The sequence below is a fragment of the Pleurodeles waltl genome, chromosome 5 (genome assembly GCF_031143425.1).
Source record: "Pleurodeles waltl isolate 20211129_DDA chromosome 5, aPleWal1.hap1.20221129, whole genome shotgun sequence".
Classification (NCBI taxonomy): Eukaryota; Metazoa; Chordata; class Amphibia; order Caudata; family Salamandridae; genus Pleurodeles; species Pleurodeles waltl.
Genome location: NC_090444.1, coordinates 231,722,988 through 231,736,034, shown reverse-complemented (window position 1 = coordinate 231,736,034; position 13,047 = coordinate 231,722,988).

The following is a 13,047-nucleotide window of genomic DNA, read 5'->3' as shown; positions in this document are numbered from 1 at the left end:
GAAAGTCCAGGATGGCACATTAACATGGTATAACAGCTAGACTCACTTTTGCCAACATGACACTGAAGTACCCACGCTGTGACTACAGCTACAGTTTCACATTCATGGTCAAATACCTTCATTTTGTTAATTGATTTGCCGTCAGTTGGATCATAGTATCTCTACTTAAACCTGCATCACAAGCATATTTCAAGCTGTACTTATTCTTACTACAATAAAAGTGAGATGGAAAGATGAAGAGGGACCTTTATAGATAATACAAAAGCCTGGTCAAGAGTTCATTCAGGAGAGAAAGTTAACAATAGAACAGACAGAGGGAGCCTCATTATAAGTAAATGCCTAAGTGAGAATTAGATAAATCCCAATAAAGGAGTGATGAATTTAATTTCCAAACAATTTTGAATGTGGCTGAATCAAAACCTAGATGCAGTGATTAGGAAGGGAAAAAATAGCCTCACAATGATGTCAATGAATAAAGGCATGTGACTAGTTGCTTAACATATGGCTTTCACAAAACCTTCTAAAGATAAATAATGTAAATATCTTTGAAACTATTTAAGTTCAAAAGAACAAAGTGACGTAGAAACTGTACCATAAGTTGTGTTTTTAAAGAAAGAAGCAACTATGTCCTCCTTCGAGGTCACAAGGGTGGTTCTTAATGCACACCTTAAAATATTTTCCAATGCCAAATTATTAGCAAATGAATAGAAAAATGTATTGGAGTGGGGCCCAGTCACAATAGGGTCATGCAGGGTGTCTGAGAGGTTGACATTTTTGAACACACTATTGTATCACTGCTGGACATCAGAGCCAAAGAAGGAGTTACACTCACCCTTGTATGTTTAGACTCTGGCAAGTTTTTTATTAAGGTGAATGTGACATTATCACTGCAGTACTGTCAAAATTCAGAATTGGTACTTCCTTAATAGAACTCTTAAAAGTTTATAATAGTGATAGGTAATAGTGAAAAATTAGACCACCATATGTTTTCCACTTCCAAGCGAGAGCCGAACTTAATGCCCCCTGCTTTTCTAAGAAATGTAGAAGCTGTCTCCCATTATTAACTTCGAAAAAGCATTACATTGATTTAATAGGATAAGGGTTTTCTTAAACCTATCATGCTAAGCAGACACCTTTTCCTCTCCTACAAGAATGAATAGTCATTTTTAAATCGAGCCTACTAGACAGCTCATGGGCTGCCTGTTACAAGACATATTGCGGCTTACCAAGAACATAGAGGGTATGGAACCCACCCATTGATCACCATTGGTTGGGTTTCCTTTCATTTTCATAGGCCTGCTTCTTATTTGTGTCCCAGATTGTTAATCATGTGTTTGTCCTTCCCATGGAGCATTGCCTGTTTACCATCTCTTTGAATGACTAGGATCTCTGTGTTCACTGCTTGCTTTCAGTCACTACTATTTTTTATATATTTATGAGCTGTCTCTTTGTGTTTTTCTTTACCCCTGTTGCAGTCTGTCAATGTTGCCCTCTCTTGCCTGTGTGCTTCTCCCGACTCGCTCCCTGTTGCACTCACCACTCCCCTTTGCTTTCCCAGACCCTCCATGTTGCTTCATTCCACCCCTTCCTCCGTCCCTCCCTATTTATTTTCCCCACCAGCATCCGCTATGCTGCTTTCCCCCAACCCTGTGTTGCTTTCCCATCACTCCTGCAAACCTTCCCTGTGTTGCTTCTGTGTATCTCGCCCTCATCCATGTTGGTTCTGTATTCCGCTCCCTCTCACTCCCCTTTTTGGTTTACCAACCCCACCGCTATTGCTTGCGCTTCCCCTGCCTGCTTTGCAAAAATAAATGATTGTGATCGTGTTCTTTTCATTTTAGTTACTGATCCAACTTGGCGCAGTAACGAAAAAGAAAATTACAAAATTATATGGGCAGCAGAGTCAAAAGTTTTTGCTTTTAAGTTTAGCTAAGCAGCACAACTTCGGGGTTGCTGTGCAGCATGGCTGAAAACCACTGGCAAAGTCAACAGGTCACAAAGGAGAGACTTATTGGCTTTGCCAATGCTTGTTTAAAGTGGTTTTAAATGTTCCCTACTGCTCTGAATACAAAACTATGGTTAAAAAAACAGCGGTGATAATATTAACGATTTACAAACAACACATACTATGGACTAAAGCCAGATATACTACTTTTGTTGATTCAAGGCAGTGCTGTGCCAATGTTGCTGCACTGCCTTGCGTCAAAGGGAGAGAGAAAAATATGACAAACGTATTAAGATATGGTGCTTTTTTTCTCTCCCCCAGAGCTGGCACACTTTAGGTACCCATGCACCAATGCACATACCCCTGTGCCATAGTCCAAAGGTGTGTGTGTTCTCAAGCACAGTTTTTGTACTGGAAGGAGTCACTTCCAGTAAAAAAAAAAAAAAATAAGGCTTTTCCTACTGTGTATGTGTGCTGTACAATGCAGCACACATTCAAAGTTAAACAAAAACATTTCTCCTTGTTGTCTGCCTGAAGGAGGCATAGATATTTGCACAAATCTCTTTCTACCAATGTTTGTAGGTAGGGATTTGCATGGTCAGTTGCATGAGAATGCCCATGCAGCACTAATGGAACACCCCCTCGATGCAAAGTAATGCACAGCGGTACATAACACAACTTTGCATTACTTTGGAACACTATCCTGATTTGCATTAGACAGTAAACTCCAACCCAGCACTTTATGCTGGGTTTGCATCACAAAAGTGCTAGAAAGCCAGGCGCAAAGCCTTAGTAAATCTGGGCGCAAGTTTCTAAGCATTACACTGATAGTTAACAGTTGATGCTGTCTTGCCAGATAAAACATCACGCAGTATTGTGGACAATGTAAAACCTCAAGTCTGTATGAGGCCATGTGACCCTAAACAGCACTCAAACACTATGCACATTAACAGAATTGCAAGGGAATCTTTTCTCAATAGCCAGTATTACAATGTAGACCATGGAGGTTTATTAAAATAATTTCACGAGCTGTACAGTAGGGAAAAAGGGGATCAAAATACATAGTAAATCAATATAGAGAATAAGCATATGTACCAATTAAATGCAGCAGCAAATGACATGAAGTCTTAGTAAAAATAGTCTAAGTCCAAAGCACAGGATGAACCAAAAAGGGTTACGCTTCCGAAGCCAGGGAGTCAGAAGACTGGCTCACCTCCAGGTTTCTCAGCCTCTATAGGCTAATTAACCATACAAGTTAATGAAAAGTGCACAATCAGTATAAGGTGAGCAATGTTTAACAAATCACATTTCGGTATTACAAAATGTCACCTATTTCCAACATCCTAGCAGCAGACCATTAATTGAATATTAAAATGCCCTATTCGTTTTTTTGATAAACAGATTTTATTGAGTTTTGCACATAAAAGGTCAACAATACATACAGAAGAAACTTTACAGCTTTGAGCAATCATGCACAACTCAGGTAATCAAACAGTATGATACATTAGCACAGGGCAACAACAGCTGTTCCGCCTCTAGATAGGACCTTAAGGTATTTGTCCCAGCCATCTCGCCCACACTCAACCATGTTTACGGGGACAGCCCGGGCCCCGCAGACTGGTCTTTCTTGCTGTGCATACCAGTCCTCCCGTTGGTGCCATTGTGAAAGGGTGGGAGGAACAGGGGCTTTCCAGTGAGCTGCGATTTTGCACTTGGCAAAGCCATGCTCAGGAATGCCCAGTCAGCCCTCATACCTCCAGCACCACCCAGGACCCCCAATACAATCATCAGGGGAGATAGTGGAACCTCCCACCTCAACACTTCAGTAAGCTCGCCCACACTGCAATCCAAAATTTTGAATCTGGGAGCACGTCCAAACCATATGGTAGAAGTTGGCTGGGGCATTGTTACAGCCCACAGCGGGGACAGAAAAGCTCAAGGAAGGGGCCCGCTTTGTGTAGTCTGATCGGGGAGAGTTCGGCAGTTTAGACATAGTGGCCCATATTTATACTTTTTTAGCGCCGCATTTGCGTAATTTTTTCACACAAAAGCGGCGCAAACATACGAAATACAATTGTATTTTTGTAAGTGTGCGCCCCTTTTGTGTCAAAAAGCAGCGCAAATACGGCGCTAAAAAAGTATAAATATGGGCTGGTACGTTTGAATCAAGTGCGAACAGGAAGAGATGGTGATAGTCCCTCCAATCATCATCTTCCAAGGGGCCTAACCAATTCTCCCACTCGGTTCTGAGGTGGTTCCAAGTGCCTGGGGCATTGAGATCAGTGTCCTATAAATTTGGGACGTCCCTCCTTTGCCTAACACCCCCATAAGAAATTTGGCATCCAGGGGGCTGAATTCAGGGAGAGGGTCAGTGCGGGAAACATGATTGAAGAGCATGTCTTATTTAAAGGTATTTATAGAATTGCGCATTAGTACCTGCATAAGTTTGCTGGAGCTCCTGAAAGTCCTCCATATGTCTCCCTGACCACACATCTCCTAATTGTGAAAGTCCAGTGAGATCCCATCTCTCAAAGCAATGCAATGCCACAACTTCTCGTAGTCAGGTGCCATGTCGGAGAAGCTTTTGTTGTGTAAGTGTATTGGCCCAATGAGTGTGGCGTACGGCAGCTCTCTGGGTCAGTAGAGTCATTTTGGTTACTGGAGATGTGTCGTGGGGGATAGGGGAACCGTATAGCATGGCTAGAATATGCCCTATTCTACCTAAGGTCATCATATGTGGCAGCACAAACTAGGTCCAAACCGTCACACAAGTGAATATCTACTAGCAGTAAAAGACTTGAATGTAACAAAGGCTTCTACCAAAATTCTTTGAGGACAGCATATCAATACAAAATCAATACAAAGCATTACAAGTGCACATTTTGGTTTTGTGCAAAGAAAAGAGAAATGAAAACACACACATTGTCATAACTGCATTAGAAATAAAATGGAGTGGGCGTACTTGTGTCAAGCATAGTCAAATACAGTTCTGTCATGTGCATTGTTGTTGTTTTAATACAGAAGTGTTCAACATATTCAACACACATTTTAATAAATCGAAATCAGCACTGACCAACTACAAAGAACTATTTAGGAGAGTCAAAACAAATATGTTTATGCAGGAGAAGCTCTGCTGCCCTGTGGTTTCCAGCTTTGCGAGTTGATATTCTGAAATCATTATCTAGAAAGTTACATTGTTCTTGAAACATTTCGAATGGCAGAGTAAAACCCACTGTTTTGCGGGGGAAACTACATAGACCTAAAATGAATATAGGCTGGGCTTTCCTAAACATGAAATGCTATTTCTAGATATTCATATTGTACATACATATTTTTCTAGAGCTAGAGACTTCATTTTCTGTGCCTCTTCCCATCCCCTTTTTATTTAAAGAAGATTTCATTCAAGATCCCAATTCTATTAAGACCTTTCAGAAGGAGATTTGCAGCTTCCCTGTAATCCAGGCCATAGGTTACATATCTCCTTGGATTGAGGTCCCTGAATAGCTAGACTGAAAGTGTTCCAGGGACACTGAATCAACAATAGATCAATGGAACAGGATAGCCTGTCTTATGTTAGGGTTTTGTCAAATAGTGTAGTCTGCGAAGTTAACTTCTAGCTCGAGTTTTCTCGAACATTTTTGTGGAGAAGTCCTACACTGGAAAGAACTTTCGCCAACTAGCAAATTCCTTAAGCGTATTACACAAAAACTTCTATCTTAAATTCTTCAAACTTTTTTAAATAATGAAAAATTGTTGCCAAAGAAGTCATTTCAGAGTAGGGAGTTTGATGTCAGATAGAGGTCGCTGGATCAAGAATTCACAAAAGTTATACACAGTTCTACTTCCAGCATCTTACTTTCATTTATAAATGTTTTACTTGACTCAAGAGAAAGTAGCAAAGTTAAACAACAGAAATCACAGGTGTTTTGGCTGCGAGGAATATGTAGATTGGTTAATATTTTAAGGGGCTGGTCTTCCCTAATAGCATTTCAGGGGATAGTTCAGAACAGCATTACAGAGGTGCATGTGTTGTCTGGTGTTAGGACCAGTGCACAAACATTGCTAAAATGGAAAACACAGAAGTAATTATGAGAGGTGATGTGCATGAGGTTTTTATTATGCTACTATGTTAGTAAGAATAATAAACTTCTGCTTTTGGAAACACAGTCAGTTTAAGTGGAGAAATGGTGGAGTGAGTTGAGCAGAATTTTTTAAACTGAGCCAGCCAATCTATCAACAAATATAGGGATTCTGAAAAGGGCCGTGATACTGAGGAGGTGGGTTGTGTTTTGGTAGCTGTCCAGCGCTGAATACGGGACGTTGCATAAAATGAAAATGTAATGCTGAAATGAACTGCCACAAAAATGCCACATTTCCTCTCAGAGATTATCTTTTTATATGATAAATAGATGCTGTTATAGTAATAACCTTAATATTGGTGGGTGCACTGAATTTGGTTCAAAACAGTATAAGAAATACAAAACATATTAACAGTCTGTTGGTATGCAGCCCTCTAACGAATTGGGTTCTGCCCATGTAATCCGCCCGGATTTTTTCTTTTTGAGCTCCTGTTTTAACTTTTTTACTTTAGATGGACGTCGCAACTGGTGACTCACCCACAGTAATTGATTGTGCATGTTACCACCAGTGTCTTCCTTTTAAGGTAAGGTTGCTGCGATGCAGCAAGGGTAAGGGGCACTTGGCTGGTTACACATGTGTACACATGTGAGGGCCACTCATGTGAGACTACCATTGTGCACAGCCCAGCTGCTGAAGCCAGTGATGGAATAAGGTGTTTTGGCATGTGATTCTGGTCTTTAAGTGGGGTAACATTGACCTGATGTGAAGTGACACCCCCTTATGTGGTTATGTGCTGCAGTGTACATGGAGGTGGTTATGGTGATTTTTGGGGTCATGACACTGTAGGGGACAAATGTAATGTTGCCAAAGGTATTTCCACCAGGCTTATATATATATTTGTAAATTGCTGCGTACTATTAAGTAGTGTGTGTAATAAATGTACTTTTCCTTTTCTAAAGAAAACGCAGAGACTGGATAATCATTTATTGAGTGTTATTATCATGTGCCAGCGAAGGGTGATTACTAGCCCACACTGCCTTCCTTAGGTAGGCCTTGGACTACTCTGCTTCGCTACCCTGAGTGTGTCAAGCACTACAGTGGGGTGTTTTGTTCCCAGTGACGGGGTAAATGTGGACCCATTACTTGTACAGACAATTCAACTAATGACCTGTTTCACAAGATATCCCAGAATGGAAATAGCACAACTCAGACAAAAAGGTATGTATTTCATGCTTTAGCACTAGAGGTCGTTACACATAGATTGATTGTATTAAGGACTTAAGCACACTATTTAACGTAAGGGGGAAAACGTTCCATATTTTTTATTGATGTGTGGAGAGAAAAGAGAAATCAAGGCTCTGCCATAAATATACATTATGTTAAATTTCTGAGGTTCATGGTAAACCAAAACCTTAAACTTGAAATTCACCACGCTACACATTTTCTCTAATGTTTTCCCAGAGTTTGTGCAACATTGGAAGAGCACTTCCCTTGCCATTAGTGGCTTACATCAATGACATAAATATGCATCATAAGGGCATCCTGAGGACAATTTGTATGTGTAAATAGGGCAGTCCAAGTAGTACAAAAAGTGGTTAGTTCCAGCTTAGACTGCTGAGAGGAATTAAGCCCTATATGCCTGAAGATGACCTTAATGAAGAGGTCTAAATGTTTTTTCTTTAAAGTATCGACTGTGTTAACTTGCTACTTCTCGATATTACCAAGACGTACCTAGCTTAACTAAAGACTGCAGAAGCAACGGCTGATGTCAGGTACAAGACATTATGGGAAAATTTTCCTGGTACTGATTACACTAAAATGGCTGCTATTTGAAGCTACAAGCATCTTTAAACTTGCCTGCATTGTTCCTAAATCAGTCTAATATGATCTCCCACTATTGTGGCCAAATGTTGATAATTTCAAGAGAAATTGGATCTCTCTGATCACTCACTGACTCCTACTTGAAGAAACAGTTACTTACCTTTGGTAATGCTCTTTCTGGTGGTTACTCTATCTAACCGCAAATTCCTAACTGTACAGTGCTTCCAGGCAGCAGTCTGGATCTGGAAACTTTCCTCCAGCAATTCTCCTGTAGTGCTGTACAACTTCACGCTGGCTGCGTAAACCACAGAAGTGAAAGAGAAGATGGACATATTAGCCCCACCTGTGAGTGCTGACATAAGTTTGTAATGTTTCCATTTCTGCACCATCAGGTGCAGTGCTTGAACAAGTGTTTAAAGCGGTGTGCTGATTCTTAACTAAAAAACCTTTTAGTTGTTAAAAAGTGACCACCCCATAGAATATGGGAGTGTGAGTGCAGTCAGGAGCCTGCAGTTATAGAGAGTATCCACCAGAAAGAGCATGCCAAAGGTAAGTAAATTGTTCCTCTAATGGATACTTCTAATCACAGATTCCTTATCTTAGACTAGAGGCCAAAGCTGTACCTCCCTCCATGGAAGGTCTGCCAAATGGACTTAAACCAAAAAGACTATCAGGACCAAGCAGACGAAAAGCCCTTTCTTCTGGCTGTCAAGGACATAGGGGGTCATTACGACATTGGCGGGCGGCATCAGCCGCCCGCCAAGATCTGACCGCCATGCGGCCGCCAAAGCAGCCACACCCCCACCGCGGCCATTTGGAGATCCCCGCTGGGCCAGCGGGTGGAAACCTGGTTCCCGCCCGCTGACCCAGCGGGGATCACGGCCGCAACATAGGAGCCGGCGGTGTTGCGGCCGTGCTGCTTTTCACTGTCTGCACAGCAGACAGTGAAAAGCCGCATGGGGCCCTCTCAGGGGGCCCCATGCACTGCCTAGAGGGCCCCACGACTCCCCGTACCGCCAGCCTTTTCCTGGCGGTTCAGACCGCCAGAAAAAGGCTGGCGGTCGGGGACTCGTAATCCCCTGGGCAGCGCTGCAAGCAGCGCTGCCATGGCGGATTACATCCGCCGGGGCCATTGTGGTGGTAGACCGCGGCGGTGGCAGGAGGCACCACCAGCCTGTTGACGGTGCTCCCGTCGTTTTGGCCCTGCGGTTATAATACCGCCAGGGTCATAATGACCACCATAGTGCTTTGTGAACATATCCGCATCACAATCTGGCAGATGTCAAGAAATAGGCACTTTACATGCCAATGCAGTAGTAACAGCTTAAGCCCTGGTGGAATGGGCTCTAAGAACTTCAGTTGTCCACTACTTGGCCTGTGCGTAGCAGATGTTAATGCAGAGGACTATCAGCCTCAACAGGATCCTCTTTTGCACACCCTTTCCTTTCTTCACACAGGTAAATTCCACAAAAAGCTGATCATCTACCTGGTTTTCCTTGCCATCATAAATACGAAGACTTTAAGCCCTTTTGGGGTCCAGCCGATGAAGCCTCTCCTCTTCTTTCGAAGGATGTTATGTAAGAAAATCAGGGTCACCAGGGGCCAGTCTATGATGCTTGGCCACTTGCGTGTTCATCGGTGGACAGGAAAAAGGATTTGACCAAGCGCTCATCAAGGTGTTGGTGACGGCCTTATCAAAGGAAACACACACATCTTCACCACAAAAGACAGCTTAAATTACAACTCCATCACACCGCTCCCGTGGACTGAACACTCCATCATCCACTTCCAAATCAACACACCTTTAGTCAACACTCCTACCAGGTTCAGCATTCCAAGCTTCCAAGCTACAGCTTGGACAAAATCACAGAAACAGACTGGCTCAGTGCCCTCAGCACGGCTTAACCTAGCCCTACATACAACCCCGACAAAGACATTGACAACTGGATCAAGAACTGCAAGGACTCCCTCACATCCATCAAACACAGTAAATCAAACAAGCAGGCCAGGAGGTACACAGAGAACCTCTGAGACACCAACAACACTAAACAGCTAGAAAGGAAATGGAGCACCCAGCAATGACACCACCAACAGAACTACCTACAATGTTGCGCTCAGACGCTATCACCAACAAATAAGAGACACCAAGAAAAAAGCACTAGTGGACCGCATCGAAGGAAGTTCCAAGGAATCCTTCTCAATCAACAAGGATTTCACCTTGCCCTCAGTCACTGCCAACACTGCTGCCTCCCAACAACTCTGCGACAACCTATCCAACTTCTTCCACAGCAAAACCACAAACATCTACAGCAACTTCGCACACCAACCCAACCCCAGAGAACTCATTGATAATCTACCCACCACCAAACAAGATGGCCACCTGACCAAATGTACAACCCTAAACAGAAACAACACAGTGAAAATCATGTGTACCATCCACTCAGGGCCCCCAATGGACCCATGCCACCAGCACACCTACAACCTGAGAATATCACCAATCAACACCAGCCTGATCAATTTTATCAACTCCTCCATCACATCTGCCATTTTCCGGATGAATGGAAACTTGCAGAAATTAATGCCCTCCTCAAGCAGCCCACAGCAGACCCAAATCAACTGATCAACTTTTGACCCATCTTCCTATTCTCCAATCCAGCCAGAATGATTGAGAAGGCCATAAACAAGCCACTCACAACCCACCTAGAACTTCACCACCTTCTAGATAAAACTCAAACAGGATTCAGAGAGAACCACTGCGCCAAAACAGCTCTCTTCGCGGACAACAATGACATTCAAATCATCCTGGAATGAGGAGAACAGCAGCCCTCATCCTGCTCAACCTCTCCATGGCCTTCAACACTGTCCCCCACAACACCCTCATCATAAGACTCCACAATATTGGCATACAAGAATCTGCTCTCAAATCGATCTGTTCCTTTTGTCAGAGGAAGAACCCAAAAGGTCAGGCTGTCATCCTTCACATCAGAAACCAAAAAACGAATATGCAGAGTCCCACAGAGATTTACTCTCAGCCCCACCCTGTTCCACATACACATGACACTACTCACCAATGTCATCTGATCACAAGACATCACCATCATCTCTTATGCCTGTGACACCCAACTTATCCTCTCCCTGATGGACAAGACAACCATCAACAGAACAAACTTCACCAATTGCATGCCATGGAAGCAGACTGGATGGAAACCAACTGCCTCAAGTTCAATTCTGACAAGACGGAAGTTCTGGTCTTCTGCAACAAGACCTCCACATAGGTCTTAAACTGGTGGACCAGCACCCACAGACCATGCAAGAAATCTAGCAGCCGTCCTCGATGACACTCGCACGATGGCGGCTCAAGTAAATGCAGTCTGTACCTCCTGCTTCAACATCCTACACATGCTGCTAAAGACCTTCAAATGGTTGTCTGGGAACACCAAACAGACTGTCATGTAAGCACTCATCACCAGTAGGCAGGACAACAGCAACACTCTCTATGTCGGAATCTCCAAACAAGTCCAACACAATCTCTAGACGATCCAGAACACCGCTGCAAGACTCATACTTGGCCTCCCATTCCGCACCCACATCACACCGCACCTCAGGAAACTTCACTGGCTCTGCAATTCACAAAAGCAGCCAATTAAAACTTCTCACACACACATACAAAGCCCTATACAACAGAGGACCAGAATACCCGAACAGTCGCATACACTTCTGCCTCACTCTCACACACTTATCGCATCCGCAAAAGCAAAACTGGAGGTCACTCATTCTCCTACATCACACCCAGGACATGGAATGACCTCCCTCAACACATCAGAACCTCCTCCTCTCGTCTTGAGTTCCACAAGAAGCTAAAGTCCTTGCTCTTCATATAAGCACCTTGAGGACCACACATCTGCACACCTACCCAAGCATTCGGAAAACCCTCTGTGGTGATTAGTGCGCTACATACATCAACATAACATAATGTAATACAACAAGGTCTCAGACATGGCTAGACCAGGCTACAAAATTTCAGTCATACGGACATTTATTTTAGCCCTGAAGGTAGCTACTAAACCAGGACCTCAGCAGCTCATCGGACCACTACTGCAAATGATTCACTTTCTTTCATTGATGGCCCAAATGGCAAATCAAACCCTGTCACTGCAAAAGTATCAATCCCAGTGGCCTCTTGTAAATCCATGTAAAAGTTGTCATCTGTGTAGTGTGCGTGGAGGACTCATCACCAGCCCTACCATCATCATCTACATCCTGGAGTATACCTCGTTTGGGTCAAAGCCGAAAAGGTAATGGAGCTCTGCTGAGGCATCCGCCCGGGTACAGGCAGTGGTACAGAGTCAGGCTGTATAATGACTGATTGTGCTTTTTTTTAACCCTGGTAGCACAAAATCAGGTGAGATCTGGCTGAAGTTAGGCATTGGAATCAATACAGGATACTTCTCTGGTTGCGGCATTACTCACACTGACGTGGAAGGGCCTGGTGCAGTTCTTGAACCCAGAGTGTAAGTCTGTACAGGCCAAGAGTGGGTCCCAAAGGGTCAGACAGCACTTAGGAAGGATCTGCCATTGGCTGTCTGACTGGAGGCAGCTGGGTGCCTTGGGCCTGAAGGAATGCAAGAGGGAGCTGGAAGTGCATAAAAAGATCTGCAGCACGGCCTCCTTGAAGGCTTCAGTCTGTGCATAGTCACCGATGACACAGGACATTTGGAGTGTACTGGGATTGGTTGGGGAATTGACTCCATGACTGGAGACGTAGAGGGACACCTACACATTATGATCCTTCTTTGGGTGCAGAGTGGCAGTAAGGGGTTGAATCATGCTTTGCTTTTTTGTGCTCACGTCTGTACTTTGATTTTGCCTTGCTGGAGGACTTCACCAGCAAAGTTGCCCTCTCACAGGAACAAGTCCATGTCCATGACTTGGAGTAGGAGCTGGGCTTACACAAGGGTCGTTAAAGGAGTTGAATCATGCGTTGCTTTTTTGTGTTCACATCTGGACTTTGATTTTGGCTTACTGGAGGACTTCAACAGCAAAGTTGACCTCTCGCAGGAACAAGTCCATGCCCATGACTTGGAGCAGGAGCTGGATTTACAAAAGGGTCGTAAATTCTTATGTCTGGTGACATGCAGCTTCATTTCTTGGCCTGAATTGCCTGTGGAAGCATTAGTGCATTTTTATTACACAATTTGAAA